The 17,439-nt window shown below is 35.8% G+C and overlaps 1 long non-coding RNA gene across 3 annotated transcripts in view; it reads right to left on the bottom strand.

Moving 5' to 3' along the window:
* Window positions 1-17,439, bottom strand: part of LOC140507190 (uncharacterized) — a 103,785-nt gene that overhangs the window by 11,602 nt on the left and 74,744 nt on the right. For 2 of the 3 annotated variants that reach the window (XR_011968234.1, XR_011968236.1), the window contains 3 exons: window positions 16,756-16,852; window positions 16,529-16,612; window positions 16,037-16,092 (listed from right to left, as the gene is read on the bottom strand). This is a non-coding gene — a long non-coding RNA (uncharacterized lncRNA). The remainder of the gene's footprint in view (window positions 1-16,036; window positions 16,093-16,528; window positions 16,613-16,755; window positions 16,853-17,439) is intronic. The other variant, XR_011968235.1, reaches the window with a different exon arrangement.

Genomic DNA, 17,439 nt, shown 5'->3' with positions numbered 1-17,439 from the left:
AGAAGCATGGCTGACACTATGTTTACCCTGTTTCTGGTTATTGTCTCCTTGTTTCTTTCTGGCTTTTTGTCTGTTCACCTTGTTTTTCAGATTTGTTTTCTGCAGGCTTAATACCCTTTACCTGCAGATGCCTGATCGCTTAGGCCACATGTCACCCCCTGTCCACAATGGTGATGCATCACCCCTGGACCTGATGTTGACCAAGTTCTGAATGCCAGCTAAAGAACTGACTCCCCAAATATGACCTCTTGGGGCAATGACTGCTTTACAGCCCATCTCAGCAGGAAGTAGCTATGAAAGAAGAGTCCTTTGCCCTTACCCCAAGATTTTGGGCCCCATTTGTTCAAGGAGGGAGTGATGGGGTGCTTGTCCTCAAGCTCCACCTTAAGATATTGTTTTATGTGCTTGTTTGATCCGTATTATATTGTTGTAAAGCTTTGTTGACACCAGTTACCTACAATATTGTTTTGTATGCTTATTTTCTGTTATCCCTATTACAATTCTGTTAATACTAGTTGCACCACCGACCTATGTAATGAATATGAAAGATCTTGGGGCTGCCTGTAATGGTAATTTAAATGGATAGATCTTTCATATTCATTGATAGACCCATGTGATCTTCCTGGGTCACATAGAGCCTGTGGTGAAAGGAGTTTGCTGAATGGGTGGAACAAGAATTGTGAAACAAAAAGAGGCAGAGCTAGAGAAGAGCTGAGAGGAAATGAGTCATGAAAGCAGTCAGAGCTAGGAAGGATGCAGGCTACTGCTTAGTGTGAGTGAAAGTATTGTGATTTTGTTTAAGAGAGTCTGCTTGTGATTTGTTTAATGAAACTGGTTTATGGGAAGCCTAGCAAGTGGAAGGCTTGAGGCTGGTGTTGTTCTCTGCCTTGTTAATGTGTATAGATTTTTGCTACTATGATGGATTTGGCTTTCTATGTCTGAATAATATTTTGGCTCTGTCTTCCATGTGGAAAGTCTGTGGTATTTCAGAGTTTTGAATTGTGCCAGGATATTCATGGCTGCTGTTGTGCTGTGAATATTGCATTGATGCTACAGGTTACTTACAATATTTTCTCCAGAGAGTTCAGGATTTTGACTATAATATAACTGGGAGTTTTCATTTTGGGATCTCTTTCAGGTAGTGATCAGTAGATTCTTTCAATAGTTATTTTACCCTCTGGATCTAGGATATCAGGACAGTCTTCCTGGATAATTTCTTGAAAGATGATGATGGTGCTCTCATTTTTTTTAATCATAGCTTTCAAATAGTCTAATAATTCCAGGAATTTTTCTCCTGGATCTGTTTTCCAGGTCAGTTGTTTTTTTCCATTGAGATAGTTCACAATTCATTCTATTTTTCTTAAAATTTTATTTTATTGTTTCTTGATATCTTATAGGGTCATTTGTTTCCACTTGCCCAATTTTAATTTTTAGGCAATAATTTTCTTTATTGAACTTATGTACCTCCTTTTATGTTTGGTCAAGTCTAATTTTTAAGGAGTTCTGTTCAGTGAATTTTTAAACATCTTTTTTCCCCCCATTTGGCCAATTCTACTTGTTATAAGTTCTTCCATTGTTCGAATTTTTGTGCTTCTCTTACCATTTGGTCTATTCTGTTTTTGAAGATGTTATTTTCTTTAGTAATTTTTGTACATTTTTTACCAAGTTGCTTTCATGATTTTCTTGCATTACTCTCATTTCTTTTCCCAGTTTTTCCTCTTTCTCTCTTATGTGATTAAAAAAAAAAAATGAACTCTTCCAGGAACTATGTTTTGGGGTCTGATGCCAATTCACATTTTTCTTTGTTGCTTTGGATGTAGCTATTTAGACATAGTTGTCTTCTTCTGAGTTTGTTTTGACTTTCCCTGCCAACATATTAACTTTCTATGGCCAGTTTATTTTGCTGTTGTTTGTTTGTTTCCTCATTTTTTCATCCTATTCTTTGATTTTTAACTTTACATTAACACTGAATTCTGCTCCTTAGTAGGAGGGGGCACTGCTCAAAGTTTAAGGTTTTCAGGGCAGTTGTTTTCAAAGCTATTTCTGGGGCTCTGTGAGTTTTCAGTTGTTTCAAGTTCTTCTAAGAAGAACTATGGTCAGGGTACACCTGGCCTGTGCTCTTTTTTATGAATGACTCTTTTCTACCACGGAACTGTGATCAGGGTGCCCACTCCTGCCAGTTCTCCTCTGCAACTTGGAACTACAACTCAGAATGGTGCATGGACAATGCAACAAGATCCTGTACCCAGTGCAAGCAAAGGGTCCCTTGTAATTTACTTCTGATCAATTATCTGATTCTCTTACCTTCTTTGAATTGAGAGCTCCAGAGACCACTGCTGACAATTCAATCACCCCAATTCTCGTTGTTGGATTTCTGGGGTATCCCTATGCTAGTGTGTGTTCTACTTTCATTCCAGTGAGATAGATATTTCATGCCAACCTTCCAAGTTTCCTTGAGCTCGAAAATTGTTTTACCCAATCTTTCATTGTTTCTGTTCATACAGAATTCATTTTGAGGCATCATTTGGAGGAAAATTGGGAAAATTCAGGTGAGTCCCTGCCTTTACTTTGCTATTTTGGCTTTAATCCCTCTTTCTCCCCCCAGTTTGATTCTGAATCTGTTTTTGAACTCAGATCTTTCTGACTCTATACTCAGAGCTTGGCACACTATATCAGCTACCTACTTTATTACTACAAACAAAAAATAAAAAAATAGTTTATTGATATTAACTGAATTGAAATATTATTAAATTGAATGGAAGATGCAAATATTTGGCAAAGTAGGATAGGGAATAATGGATGGAGGGTGTAATTTCAGGATGTAATTTATGTCTTGAGGAAGGGAAAATTGAAGTTGTGGTGAAGGCTAGGATACAACCACTCTGGCTAGTAGAGGAGGTAAGGTGGATATGCATATGAAAGATTCTGAATGTTTAAAGAAACTAGGAAGAATTTCCTAGCTAAGAAATAGTGAGATAAAGATTCCATTCTTACACTTATAACTTAATTTATACAAAAACTGCAAAAATCCCAAACTATCATGTGTGACTATGAGTACTATTTCTTGTAATTCTAGTATCTCTTCAGTATTTACATACTCTTCATCCCAGGGAGCAGCTAGGTGGTGCAATGGATAGAGCACAAGTGCAGGAGTCAGGAGGACCTGAGTTCAAATCTCACCTCAGACACTTGGCACTCACTAGCTGTGTGACCTTGGGCAAGTCACTTAACCCCAATTGCCTCATCCTGGGTCATCTCCAGTCATCCTGATGAATATCTGGTCACTAGATTCAGATGGCTCTGGGGGAGAAGTGAGGCTGGTGACCTGCAGAGCCCTCCTTCACTCAAAACAAAGTCAAGTGCAAGTCCTATTATCATTTCTCTGATGGCATGGTTTTTCTTGGCAACGAAGGATAAACGCACACTCTTCATCCTTCAACTATACCACCTCAGTCTCTAGAGAGGGGAATGGAATCAGGTTCCTATTTAGCTCAGTTCCTATAGAGTCTAAGTCCAAATTCTAATTTCAAAGCCCCCCTTGGGCTATTGACCCAGGTACCCTATTTTTATATGCTGCTGACTAGCAGGAGCAAGCTTCAATTTTAGCTCCAAATTCACCATGATTCAAACTCCCACTTCAGGTTCCTAAAACTAAGTAGAACAAAGATCATAGAGAAGAAAGAAAGTCTTTTCCCAAAGCCTACGTCTCAAAACTAGTGTAACAGTAATTAGGAGAGGGCATCACCATTCTTAGTTCAGGTCATGGGCTCACACTGAGGACGAACTGCTGTCTTCATGCTCTGGACTCAGCTGGACAAGACCTAGGAAAGCAAGGTGAGACTGTCCTTGTCTGCTGGTTTTAAATATGCAGACTATTCCTGTTATGCAGCCAAATGAAGGAAGCCTCTCTAGGTACCCATATGGAAGAAGAATGCAGAGAAACAGGTTGCCTTCGTGTGAAGTGATCTAGGCATGCATAATAAGCAAGATACAAATATTATACATGATACAAATATTATAAATAAAAGAACCATACTCTATCTGACTTCCATGAAGAGAAGAATGAGAAATGTTGATGCTGATGATAAAAGATTTAGAAAACATCCTAACAATATGAATGAAGTAAAGGTTTCGCTGCCCTGTGTCAAGTGCTGAAGTTGAATATTTCCTTGTCAAGAAGGTAGAAGTTGTCTGATGAAAGTTCTTGGATCATAAGATAAAAAGAGTTAAAAAAATTAGAAAAAAAAATTAGAAAAAAAGATTTATTTCCAGATAGACCCTGAAAAATCTTACAGTGGTGAAAAACTTTCAAAATATAAAACCTGGCAGAGGAAATCAAGACCACATGAGGACAGGATGAGGTATGTATCCTCTTTATCTGCTATTGGATTTATATGAAATATGCATACATTGAGCCCTTATATCCCAATGCTTTTTATCACTTATTTTTAAATGGCCATTTTATCTATCTGCACAATAATTTATAGAATCTGAAGTATAAGAGAGAGAAGGAGAATAAGCATTTGTATAGGGCCTTCTATGTGCTGCATACTTTGCTAAATACTTTTTCTAATGTTAACTCCTTTGATTTTCACAAAACTCAGCAAAGCGGGTTTTATTATCTCCATTTGACACTTGAAAAAACTGAGGCAAGTAGCAGTTAAATGATTTGCCCAGCATTACACAGTGTCTGAGGCAAAATTTGAACTCAAGTCATCTTTACTGTAGGCCTAGTGCTCCATTCATTGAGTGGCTTATCTGTCTCTAAATGTACAGATAACAGTCGCATTAGTCACGTTTCCTGGAACTATTTCGATCTGAAATCCATTGAAAAAATGAGATTGGAAAGATGATGATAAAATAGTAGCTCATTTATATTTGCTTTAAATATTTATAAAATACTGTATCATCCTTCAATGAGATGGAAAGTGCAAACAATATTAGCTTCATTTCGTAGTTAGGCAACCTGAGCTGAAGAGATTTGTCTATATTCACATATGCTTCTAAATGGTCTAGTGCAATCACTTCACTTGTAAAATATTAACTAAGATTTAGCCTTTTAAACAAGTGAGTTGTCTTTCTAAAAAACAGTTTTAAAAGATAAACACAATACTCTTCTGAGGCTAATTTTTCTGAATTTCTAGTTTTACATAAAAGAAATCAAAACCTTAGAAAAACTTCTAAGATGAGATTCAGAAATTGCCTTGTTTTTCATGCTGCCCACTTGAAGTATCCATTGTAATTACTTATTCTTTTTTTTTAATTCTTTAATTTATTTATTTTTAGTTTTCAACATTCATTTCCACAAGATTCTGAGTTCCACATTTTCTTCCCATCTTTCCCCTCCCCCACCCCAATATGGTATGCATGCTGATTACCCCTTCCCCAGTCTGCCCTCCCTTTTATCATCCCCCTCTCATCCCTTTTCCCCTTACTTTCCAGTAGGATGGTATAGATTTCTATACTCCATTGCCTATATAACTTATTACCCAGTTGCATGTAAAAACATTTTTTTAGCATTCAGATTCCCTTCCTTCTCTCCTCTCCACCCACCCTCATTGAGAAAGCAAGACACTAAATACAGGTTATACATGTGTAGTTATGCAAAACACTCCTGTAACAATCATGTTATGAAAGATTTACTATATTTTCTTTCATCTTATTCCCCCTCCCTCACTTATTCCATTTTCAACTTTGACCCTGGCCCTTTTTTAAAGGTGATTATTTCTGTCTAACCCTTTCCCCAATCTTCCTTCCCTTCTGTCATTCTCCCCCATTAATTCCTTTTCTCCATTACTTTCCTGTAGGGGAAGATACCCAATTGAGTGTGCATGTTATTCTCTCCTTAAAGCAAATCCAATGAGAGTAAAGATCACTTGTTCCCTCTCACCTTCCCTATATTCCCCTCCATTGTAAAACCTTTTTTTTGCCTCTTTTATTTGACATAAATTACACCATTCTATCTATTCCTTTTGCCTTCTCCTAATATATTACTCTCTCATCCATTAATTTTATTTTTTAGGTATTGTCCCTTCATATTCAGCTCACCCTGTGTGCCCTCAATCTATCTATCGATCCATCTATCGATCTATCTATCTACATATCTATCTATCTATCTGTCTGTCTGTCTGTCTGTCTGTCTGTCTATCTATCTATCTATCTACCTAGCATCTATGTATCTATCCTTTGGTTTCGCTTTATAATTTCTTGGTATCTCATAAAGTGTCTGGCTTTCATTTGTTCCATTCTAATTTTGAAGGAATTATGTTCTTCAGTGAGCTTTTGGACCTCTTTCCATTTGGCCAATCCTGCTTTTTAAGACTTTCTTCTCCTCATTGACTTCTTGGACCTCTTTTGCCATTTGGGTTAGTCTATTTTTTAAGGTGTCATTTTTGTCATTATTTTCTGGGATCTCCTTTAGCAAGCTGTTAACTTTTTTTCATGTTTTTGTTATATCACTCTCAATTCTCTTCCCAATTTTTCCTCTACTTCTTTGACTTGATTTTCAAAATCCATTTTTTGAGCTCTACCATGGCATGTGATCCATACATACTTTTCTTGGAGGATTCTGATATAGGTTCTTTGACTTTGTTATCTTCTTCCCATTGTATGTTGTGATCTTCTTTGTCATCAAAGTAAGATTTTATAATCTAAGTATTTTTAATGATATTTGCTCATTTTCCCAGTTAGATACAGACCTTTTTGTCCAGGTAGAACTCTGTTTTCCATGAGGCTGGGAGTAGGGATGGGTGTACTGTTCCAAGCTTCAGATGTTTTGTTTCAGCCACCCCATCCCCCACCATCTGTGGACCAAGAATTTCAAATGGATCCATCACCACTCTGGTTATGGCTGCCACCACCACTGGCCAGCACTTCCTTCTCTGCCCAGGGGTTGAGTCTGGGCTCCACACAGACCAGGTCCCACAATGCTTTCCCACTGACCTTCCTCTATCCTGTCTTTGGCATTTGTCATTTGAGAAATCTCAAAACTGCCACAGCTTCCAATGATTCAGTCCTCTGAGGCCTGCTCCAACACTGTCTGTGCTGCTGTGGCTCACACTAAAATGAGCTCTACTATCCTCCCAGCACAGTGTGATAAACACTTCTTGTCAACCTGCCAGGCTGTCCTAGGCTGGAGATTTATTTCACTCCATCATTTTGTGGGTTCTGCAACTCCAGAATTTGTTTAGAGTCTTTTGTTTTACAGATATTTGAAGGAGTTTGGGGGCAAAGCTCAAGGAAGTCATTGCTTTTACTTCACCTTCTTGGCTCTGCCCCCATAATCACTTATTCTTAATCTACCCAGGTGACAGTACTTTTTCTTTTCTCCATCAAAGTTGATGGGAAGAGATTTGAATGGGAAACCAAAGTAATTTTTCTGTCATTAAACAAAAAAAAAAAAAAGAAAGAAAAGAAATTTTTAAAACTTGATCTACAGCTATGAGGGTATTTAAAAAAAATATGCTATAAAAATTAAAAATGATCCTTCCAATCAAAGTTTCATGAAAGTATCAGTTCTTTATTCTTAATAATCAAGATACTAGAATAGTATGAAAATGTTGTTTATATGAGACAACAAATTAAGATAGATGGTACATATTTACACATTAGCTATTTGTAGTCAAAATGGTTAAACAATATTTAAATTAATTCTGTTCTTTTTTCTCTTTTTTCTTTTTCTTTCAGTGAGATATTGATGGAAATGACAGTTGAAATTAGATTCTGAACTGCTCATTGATGCAATTATATTCTACCTCTGTCATGAGTATCTGACAACCAGCTTCCTTAATGACAAGTATTCATAATCTTAGGCTCATTATCAATGTTAAGATCAAGACCCTCATATGATTGCAACAAAAGTTGAAAAGCCAAGCACTGAAGAGGTCAAAGCTAAATCAGGTTCACACTGGCAAAAGAGTCAATCTGAGATTACAAATCCAGTACAATATAGGAAAGATATTTTTGATATCATGTATATGTAATGTGCATGTGCCCCAAGATCAAGATTGCTGCTTTCCAAATGCGTATTAAACATGCTATTCTATTCTATACTATGAAGTATTCTATTAACAAGTATTCCCTTAAAAATATAAAAACAATACCAAAGGTTAGTGAAGAGATTCTTTATAAGCAATAAAATGCCAGTTTAGGAAAGATGAGTAAATTGGAAAGAAGAATAAACAGAAAAATGGGTGACTATTTTTGACTTGAATCTCATAGAGTTAATTGATTCACATCTTTCTTCCATAGCTTCAAATAAATATATCTCTGAGTCAAAAGGAATTTTCTCCATATACTTACTGGCTGTGTGATGCTTGGAAAAACACTTACCTCTATCTGTCTCAATTTCATCACCTGTAAAATAGGGATAAGAACAATACCTACTTCTCAAGACTGTGGTAAGAATCAAATGTGTTAATATTTGCAAAGCTATGTTTTGGGGGGACAGGGATGGTGAACAGCAGAGAATCTTTAATGTTCAGTTTTCTAAAATAAAAGAACCAAGTAAGATCATTATTTATTACTTCTGTGCATAATGTGTGATGAAGAACTGGTATTTGATCTAGAATTACATCTCTTCTCTGATATCTCCAGCTGAAAGTCAGTTTTTCTTGTTCACATTTCTTTTAACATTTGTTTAGATTCTTTTGTTTTTATCACATACCAATGTAAATTATGCTATTCTGTGTGTGTCCTATTCTCTAGTAGACGCTAAGCTCCTTGAGGGGAGGCAATGTTGTTCTTTTTCATCTCTGTATCACCATTCTTGTTATGGAAGACTACAGTCTGTGAAGAGATCTGTCTCACTTGCCCAGATACTGCAAACACCTACAAATGTTAATATCAGGCATTTTCCTCATTTTTCCCTAATAATTTCCAGATTATTAGGTCTGCAGAGGGTAAGCAAATTAACAGTAGTTTCACACCCAGGAAATTTTGAAGGTCTGGAAGCGTAACAGCTTCACAGCATACCTATGGATGTTCCATCCCTCTGTCCCCTTCTGAGACGTGATGATAATGATAGTGTGATATTTGATCTTTTTTATGAAAATAGATTTTTTTCTGAAAATGAAGTAGAGAGTGTGCAAATGAACAACATGGCTATCTACTTCATTTTTTTCCAGTTCTACAAAATAATTATCTCATAGTTTCATTGGTATGGCACTGAATAATTAAATTAACTTAGATAAAATTGTCATTTTTATTACATTGACTCGGCCCACCCCAAAGTGATTGATGTTTTTCCACTTACTTAGATCTGACTTTATCTGTGTGAAAAGTGTTTTGTAATTGTTTTTGTATAGTCCCTGAGTTTGTTTTGGGAGATAGACTCTCAAATATTTTGTAGTGTCTACCCTAGCTTTACATGGAATTTATCTTTCTACCTTTTGCTGTTGGGCTTTGTTAGTAATATAGAGAAATGCAGAAGATGTGTGGTTTATTTTGTAACCTGGAATTTTGCCAAAGTTGTTTGTTATTTCAAGTAGTTTTTTACTTGATTCTCTGGGATTCTCTAAGTATATCATCATGTCATCTGCAAAGAGTGAAGACTTAGTTTCTTCTTTGCCTATTCTGATTCCTTCAATTTCTTTATCTTCTCTAATTGCTATAGCTAATATTTCTAGTACCATATTGAATAACAGTGGTGATAATGGACATCCTTGTTTCACCCTTGATCTTTTTGGAAATGCATCTAACTTATCCCCACTGCGTATAATGCTTACTGAAGTTTTAGGTAGATGCTGCTTATTATTTTGTGGAAAGTTCTATTTATTCCTATGCTCTCCAGTGTTTTCAGTAGGAATGGGTGTTGTATTTTGTCAAAAACTCTTTCTGCATCTATTGAGATAATCATGTGTGTTTCCATTTTAGCCCTTAGAAAATTGTGTCTCTAAGAGGGTAAGCAAATTGCTCAGTGTTACATGGTCAGTGTTCTATATTGAGAAGGTGCTAATTATTCATCAGAATTGTTGCTGTTCTTGTTATTTTATGCACAGCAACTAATGAAGTCTGTTTATTAAGTTTCAGAATGGTTGTGATCTGGAAAAAGTTCACATATGAATATAATCCTAGATCCATGAAACACCGAAATAAGGAAGCCCCCAATTACTGAGCTCACAATTTACTATAATTAGGAGTGACCTGACCTTCATGGATACCATAAATCCTGACTAGACATTTATTTGTTCAAAACAAAGGAGGAGAAAGATTAGAGTAAGATTATTGAGTTGGGAGGAATTCTATGAGATATAAGAGATCTAACCCAGTAATTTTTCATGTAAATCCACAGAAAGGAAATTGGTTTTCCCAACAGCACTGTGTCAGTAAGTGCCCTGACATACACAGTGGGGACCTACTATCACAGGTTCTTAGATCTGCATTTATAAAAGAAAAGGCAACTTTTGATGGGTCAACAATTGCTTTAATTACATTCAGCTTACAGGGACCAACAGACAGGCTTCCAATTGTCTGACCATTATATACATACATGCATAGCTACCAGAGAGAGAAGCACCAATATCTAGATTTTCAAAGCTGAGGGGGTGCTCAGTGGCTTCTCAGAGTCTCATCTGGCACATAAATCTTCTTCCAAAACTAAGGCCCAAAGCAAAACCTCCCATCAGAGTATATATACTCTTTATAGAGGCAGAGGGCACAACCCTTCTGACCCAGTGCCTCATTAGCAATCAGCAAAAGTTGTAGGGTTTCATATGAAACAAGCCTCCCCTGATTAAACATCCCTCACTAGCCCCACCTGAGGTTTATCAATGAGTGGGGAAGATTTTTAACTCCCATTGCAGACACACAATTAATTACAGGACCAACATTACAAAATCACAGCATCTCCTCACTGAAATTTACTTCATATATGAATGTAATGGAATACTATTGTGGTATAAGAAATGTCAAACAGGTGGACTTGAGAAAAGCCTGGAAAGACTTATATGAACTTGTAAGGAATGATTGAATTTTGTTTCCACAAAAAAATTATATGAACATACTGTATACTGATGGCTGATATCAGAGACAAAATGCTTGTATAAGGCCTTGGGAGGGAAATGCTGGCTACCTGAAAATTAGCACGTCTACTACTTTTCTTTGTTCTGAAAAGGCCTCTTCCTGTACAACTGCCAGACCAGATCTAATTCCAAAGAAAGAGGATGAGTCATAAACCCATCTTTCTCATTGATATATCTTCAAACTCACAGCTTTTTTCAATCCTCTTAGCAACTGATAATTCCTCTCTATTTATTTGTCTGCTATTTGATGCAGACAGACTAAACATAAAATGAATAAATCAAATGAAGGTATAATCAAGGGGTGGGGTTAGTGAACCCTGGAATTCTGACCAATGGGGTTCAAGGCATGAAATTTGAATCAGGATGAATTATGAAAAATTATGTAACTACCATTATTTGGACTTGAGCCAGTCTCTTTTTGGAGGCCAAGTTATCTATCTTTTAGATGTAAAATAAAAGTGCTTTTTTTTCTAAATTCACTCATGACCAGATAGAACTCTTGGTTACTTCTAACAAATTGACACTGAATGAAGCTAGCAGAGCCAGAAGAACATTAAACTGACTAATAACCACGGTGTGTGATGACTGCTTTTGATGGACTTAGCCCTCTCACAACAATACAAGCACCTAAACCATTTCCAAAAAACCATAATGCAAAATGCCATGCAAATTCAGAGAAAGAACTATAGAGGCAGAACACAAAGTGAAACAAACTCTTTTCTCTTTGTTATGTTTTGTTTTGTTTTTCTCATGGCTTCTCCCATTCACTATAATTCTTCTATGCAACATAACTTACATGAAAATGTGTTTAATGGGAATATATGTGTAGAGCCCATATGAGATTGAATACTCTCTTGGTGAGTGAGAGAGGGAGAAAGGGGAAGAATATTTAAAATTTATAGAAGTGAATGTCGAAAACTGAAAACAAACAAATTAATTAATTTGGGAAAAAAAATAAATTTACCTCAGAAACCATCTAGTTCAAACTGCACTGACCAAAAATGCCCTCTTCATCACTGATAAGTGATTCTACTTACTTAGAAGCAAAACTCACAGGAATGGAAAACCTAATATCTCTGGTACCAATCCTGTCCTATTTGGCATAACTCTAATGGTTATACAATCAGACTAAAATCTTTTTCTGCAGCTTCATTGTTTCTACTTGTGCCCCATGGGGATACCTCTAATCTTTCTTGCCATATGGCAACCCTTCAAATATCTAAAAACAGTTCATGTTTTCTCTAAGTCTCTTGACTCCTGTTCTGTGCTAATCAATGGGCTTTTTAACCCTAATACCTCCCACTTGATGGGAGATCAGAGGAGGAAACAATTTCCAGAGTCTTCATTTTGCCTTAAAAAGACAGTTTAAATTATTTAAAGGATTTGGAATGAACTAAGGAAGGGGAATTTTATTGTGCTGTGAAATTATTCATGCTGAAAGCCTAATGATACTAATAGCTAGCATTTGTATAGAACTTTAAGGCTTGCAGAAACTTTTATTTTTATCCTCACAATATCCTTCTAAGACACATGCTATTATTATCCCCATTTTACAGATGAGGAAGCTAGATCCAAAAAGTTCAGTTACTTGTCCAGGGTCACATAGCTAGCAAGTGTCTAAAACTTCATTCATTGTTACCTCACAGCTTAGTCCACTGAAAAAATCTTTGAAGTTCTTAGGGTAAGGATAAGGAAAAAAGGGACAAACTCTTTTCAGCCTTTTATTTTCAAACTGAATTCACAATACCATTTAAAAGATAATTAAGAGCCATCTTGAGTGAAGGGAGGAAAAAGTGCCTAAGAAAAGAGATTAGACTGAAGGAAAGAAGATTAATAGGTTTATTTAAACATTCACATAAATGTATATCAGCTAGATGCTCTTTAAAATTCTGTAGGGGTAACTAACCTGTCTGAAAATTAAGAGAGGTAACAAATAAATCAATTAACTAGTCAAGAAGCATCAAATATGAAAGCTAGAGCAATTGGTAACATCAGAAGATTTCTTTCATGAACTTTCTTTTTCTTTGTATGTAGAATGTTTTTATTTGTTTGGATTTGTTAGGTATACAATTAAGAAGCATTTTTTTTAAGTCATGAGTTTCCACCATGCTAAAAAGAAATGGTAGTTGATTCTTTAACATCAATTAGAAAATAATTTGACTATTTCCTAAAATTAATTTATCTTATTAAGGTTGGTGATGATGGAGTTGACACTTCAGTTACTTTTTTGGAAAAGTTTGTATCTTCTAAGAGGACTAAGTCTCAAGAGTGTTTTGATATGAGCAGTGTGTTTTGATATGAGCAGTGTGTTTTGATATCCTTCATTCTTGCAGTCATTGAAAGTCTGACTACTATTTCTATTCAATTTAACAGTTTCTAGGACAAATAATTGACTGGCACAAGAATGTGTCCTCAAGTTGATATCTTGAGGATTAAAAACCTACTGGTAATGTCTCTCACTTTGCATGATAGGTACCCATTATGAGTTCCACAAATGCTACATGAATTCTTCATGCCTATTGTAGATTGATAGATGAAGCTTCTTTATTTTACCTTAATAATCATTTCTTTCTTCCTTGAATTCCATGTATCATCCAATATTCATTCACTCATTCCATAAACATATGCAAAATTCCAAGAATATGTAATGTGATAAACTGAGAAATAGTAGAATAAGTATTTCAATTCATTTATGGCATTTAAAAAGGTTCAAGACACACGATTTCTGGGTAATTTAATCATTTTGTTAATAATATCAGCATTTTAATGAAAGGAATTTCATTTGGCTATCTCTCTCTTAGAGGGAAGACAGTCATGCCCATTGGAAGAGGGGTGTTCCTGAGGGTAACAATCAACTCTTATTGGTTAATAATTGATGAGAGAATGAATATTACAATGAAGGACTGAACTTGAACTTTGATTATGTCATATACTTCTAAGTTACCCCACAGCCTTGGATAATCTATTCAAATAATTTATCTCCACCCAAATCTGAGTAGAGCACAATGGCTTCTCCAGTTGGGTGGGGTCTAGATAGAGAAGAAGGTTAGACCTAGGTCTCAAAATGAAGATAAAAGAAAAAAGGGGAAATCTGGATCTCCCTAAATCATTGATTAGTACTAACCAATTCATTCATATTTCAGTTCTATAAGTCTCCAATTCAATAAGTGTTTCTTCCAAGTGTCAGGTACCGTATTATGTTGTGAGTATACAAAGACAAAAAATTAATCAGTCCCTGCTTTCATCAAGTTTCCATTCTGAGACAAAACATTATTAACATAGAAAATCAAATACAGAATCTGTACTAAGAAATATCCCCAGAGAAAGTTCAGGGGTGAAGGCAAGAAAGGTTTCCTGAAGAACACATACTTGAGCTAAACTCTGAAGAAAGAAAGCTGGGGCTTCTGTAAGATAGAAACTAGAAAGAAGAACATCTGAGTATGGATGCAGGCTATTTACATGCACAGAAACAAGAGCTGGTATAACACATGCAAGAAATAGCAAGTCATCTTTGGGACTGAATTATAGAATTCCTGGAGTTCAAAAAGCCTTGAAAGAAGATTGAGGCCAAAGTTTGGGGAGCTTTAAAAGCCCCACTGAGAAGTCTGTATTTTATCCTAGAGGAAAGGAAGAATCACTGAAGTTTCTTAAACAGAGAAGTACCGTGGTTAGACCTTGTTTTTCTGTTTGTTTTATTTGTTTGTTTGCTTCTTTTGTGTTTTACTTATTTTTCTTTTTGCAGCCTGATAGAAATGTGAAGTGAGAATTTAAATTATGTACTCATCTCATGGGATTCATTTGGAATTTAATTCAATTTATACTATTTTTTTCACTTGTCAATCATATCCTTACTATTTCTGAAAGGGCTTGAGGCTATTTAGCTAAATAAACACACAGGCATCAGATATTCACATATGATTGCACACATGCACAAACACACACATACACACGCACAATCTAAGAGGAGTGGAAGGAGTTACCAAACACCTAAAATGATCACTGAATTTTGCTTTTAGTTCTTGCAGCTAACACAAAACAAAACAAAGAAAAAAATGAAACATACTAGGCGGTGTCATTTTCATTGTTTGACAGAAGAAAGCATAAACCTCTGTCTGTGAAGATAACTTTTCTTGTAGAACTAAGTCAAGGAGTGATTTATCCTGCTTCATTCTGTTTTCCAAGGACATTTTGCAACAGGGTAGAAAATGTCTTAAGCTACATAAGCTTGTATGTAATATTTTCCCCCTAGAGGACATTTTTCAGATAAGAGTTCTTTATAAGGTCACTGAGCCAGGTTTCACACCTCCTTATCTTTGACATCATTCCCAGCTACCAGAGAGGATCAAAACAGTGAGAACTGACCTGTATTTTCTGCAGTCACAAACACATCTGGTAGATCAGATGAAATGTCTCCATTATGTGGAATTTTTGGATTCTACTTGGCTCTACCTATGTGATAACTCTGGACCTTCAGGGTGCCATGGCAATAGAAAGCAGGTATTCACAAAGCTAATTTTTCATATAAAGATGAATCTTTCTACTTTTAGAAAAAAAAATCAAATAACTTATTATTCCAAAGCCTGTATGCTACTGCACTGATTTGGTCTCCAGTCTGACTTTATTAGGACAGACTGCAGATTGACTGATTGGATAATGGTCTTCTTTCTGCACAGTGTACTGTAGTGATTATCTATTATTTCTGAAACAAAGGAGCAGAAATGTAAAGGTCTCTATTAATCCATTTCCCCTTTTTGTAGTTGTTTTATTCCTACCTTTGTGATGTGCACTTAATATTTTGAAAAGCAGGTTATAGAGTTTGTCTTTGGCCAATAGAAGTCTTTAGAGTAAAAAAAAAAAGGTCTTCACCAGCAGAGGGAATCAGACCCACCAGTCTCTTCAATCCCTCCCATCTGGAATTCAGATTTTAGAAGGAGAAGCAATGTGATATGAAATCAGAGCAGTAAGATTTATACTCTGGAGAAAGAGTATGGGAAGGACAATAGACACTTACTTACCAGTTCCAGAAAAGGGTAGCATCTCTGAAGTGGCAGGAAGAAATGGACCTCTATCGCTAGGGAAGAAAGCAGGCTTGGGTCAGAATCTCAAATTGTACCTTAGGGTAAATGCTTCCTCTATTTAGTGCCTGTTATGTGCCAGTCAGTAGTGAGTGCAGACCAGCATTATTAAAGTTAAAGGTACTTAGCTAATGTATATTTTATACAATTAGAATTTTGAACAATGAGAATTCAAATATAAGAAAAAAATACATCATGGGATCCAATATTCCCATTAGTCAGGAATTACTTTTATTCACATACTCTTATACTTAAGTGATCTTATCAACCAACAATAAATCATACATTACTTCAAAAAAATTTTTATTCTAGTTCTTTGTACTTTATCTGTTATGTATTCCTGCCAGTTTACACTCACCATAAGTTTCCCAAGGGCCCTCTAAGTAATATTTATTCTTAATAGTTTAGAAACTATATTGTTCCGTGACTCACAGTCATCTTTTACCATCCAGTAAAATCTTGGTTAAAACAAAATGATGCATGGTGAAGACATTGAGGGGTAAATCCACAAGGAATCTGAAAGAGGGGATTTAGCAATGTTGTACAAAAATGTTAGCCCTTATTAATACTGAAAAAGGCAACCAAAAAATTATCAATAACTTGCCCATATGTCTACTACCCATCTATATAAACTCTTTGTGAGACTAAATTACACTTACATTGATGGTATCCTCAAACAGACTTGTTGAAGGTAACTGGCAGGTTTCCACAAGTGACATTTCACAGGAGATTACGTCTTAACTGTCATATGTTTGACTGAAAAATAAAGAGAATAATGTGTTTGTTGTTTGTTGACTTTTGAAAAAGCATTTAATTAAGAAGAACAAAGAAGCCACTCTCTAAACTCCCAATCTTTAGAGGAGCAGACTAGGTTTTTGCTGTTCTCCTGGCTCTGATGTGCTGTACTTACCTGAAAAATACTTGCATTTGAACTGTGCCTTCTTACCTTCTGTTCTGGCAGATACTGTACCCTAATTAATTATCTTACCAATAAATCAGTATATGTACAAATATCATATATCATCTCACATGCCATATGTGATTACATTGATTTCATTAGACAGCCTTGAATAATATCCAAAATCACATCAAAATTTTGGACCTATCAGTCTGTTAATGGAATAATAAGATCTTCCCCACCCCTTAATTGGCCTCACATGGAGCTCATTAGGGGAGGGACTTGCCCAAGGAGAAATTTGCATAGGGAGGGGTTTACTAAATTGATTAGGCACTGAGGCACAGGATTGTGATGCCTTCTGGCTCTGAGAAGTATATATATATACTTCTACATATACTATATAGTATACTTCTATATCTATATATCTATATATCTATATATAGAT

Source organism: Notamacropus eugenii, chromosome 5, assembly GCF_028372415.1.
Source record: "Notamacropus eugenii isolate mMacEug1 chromosome 5, mMacEug1.pri_v2, whole genome shotgun sequence".
Lineage (NCBI taxonomy): Eukaryota > Metazoa > Chordata > Mammalia > Diprotodontia > Macropodidae > Notamacropus > Notamacropus eugenii.
The sequence above is the reverse complement of the archived record's forward strand: the minus strand, read 5'-3'. Positions and strand labels throughout refer to the sequence as shown.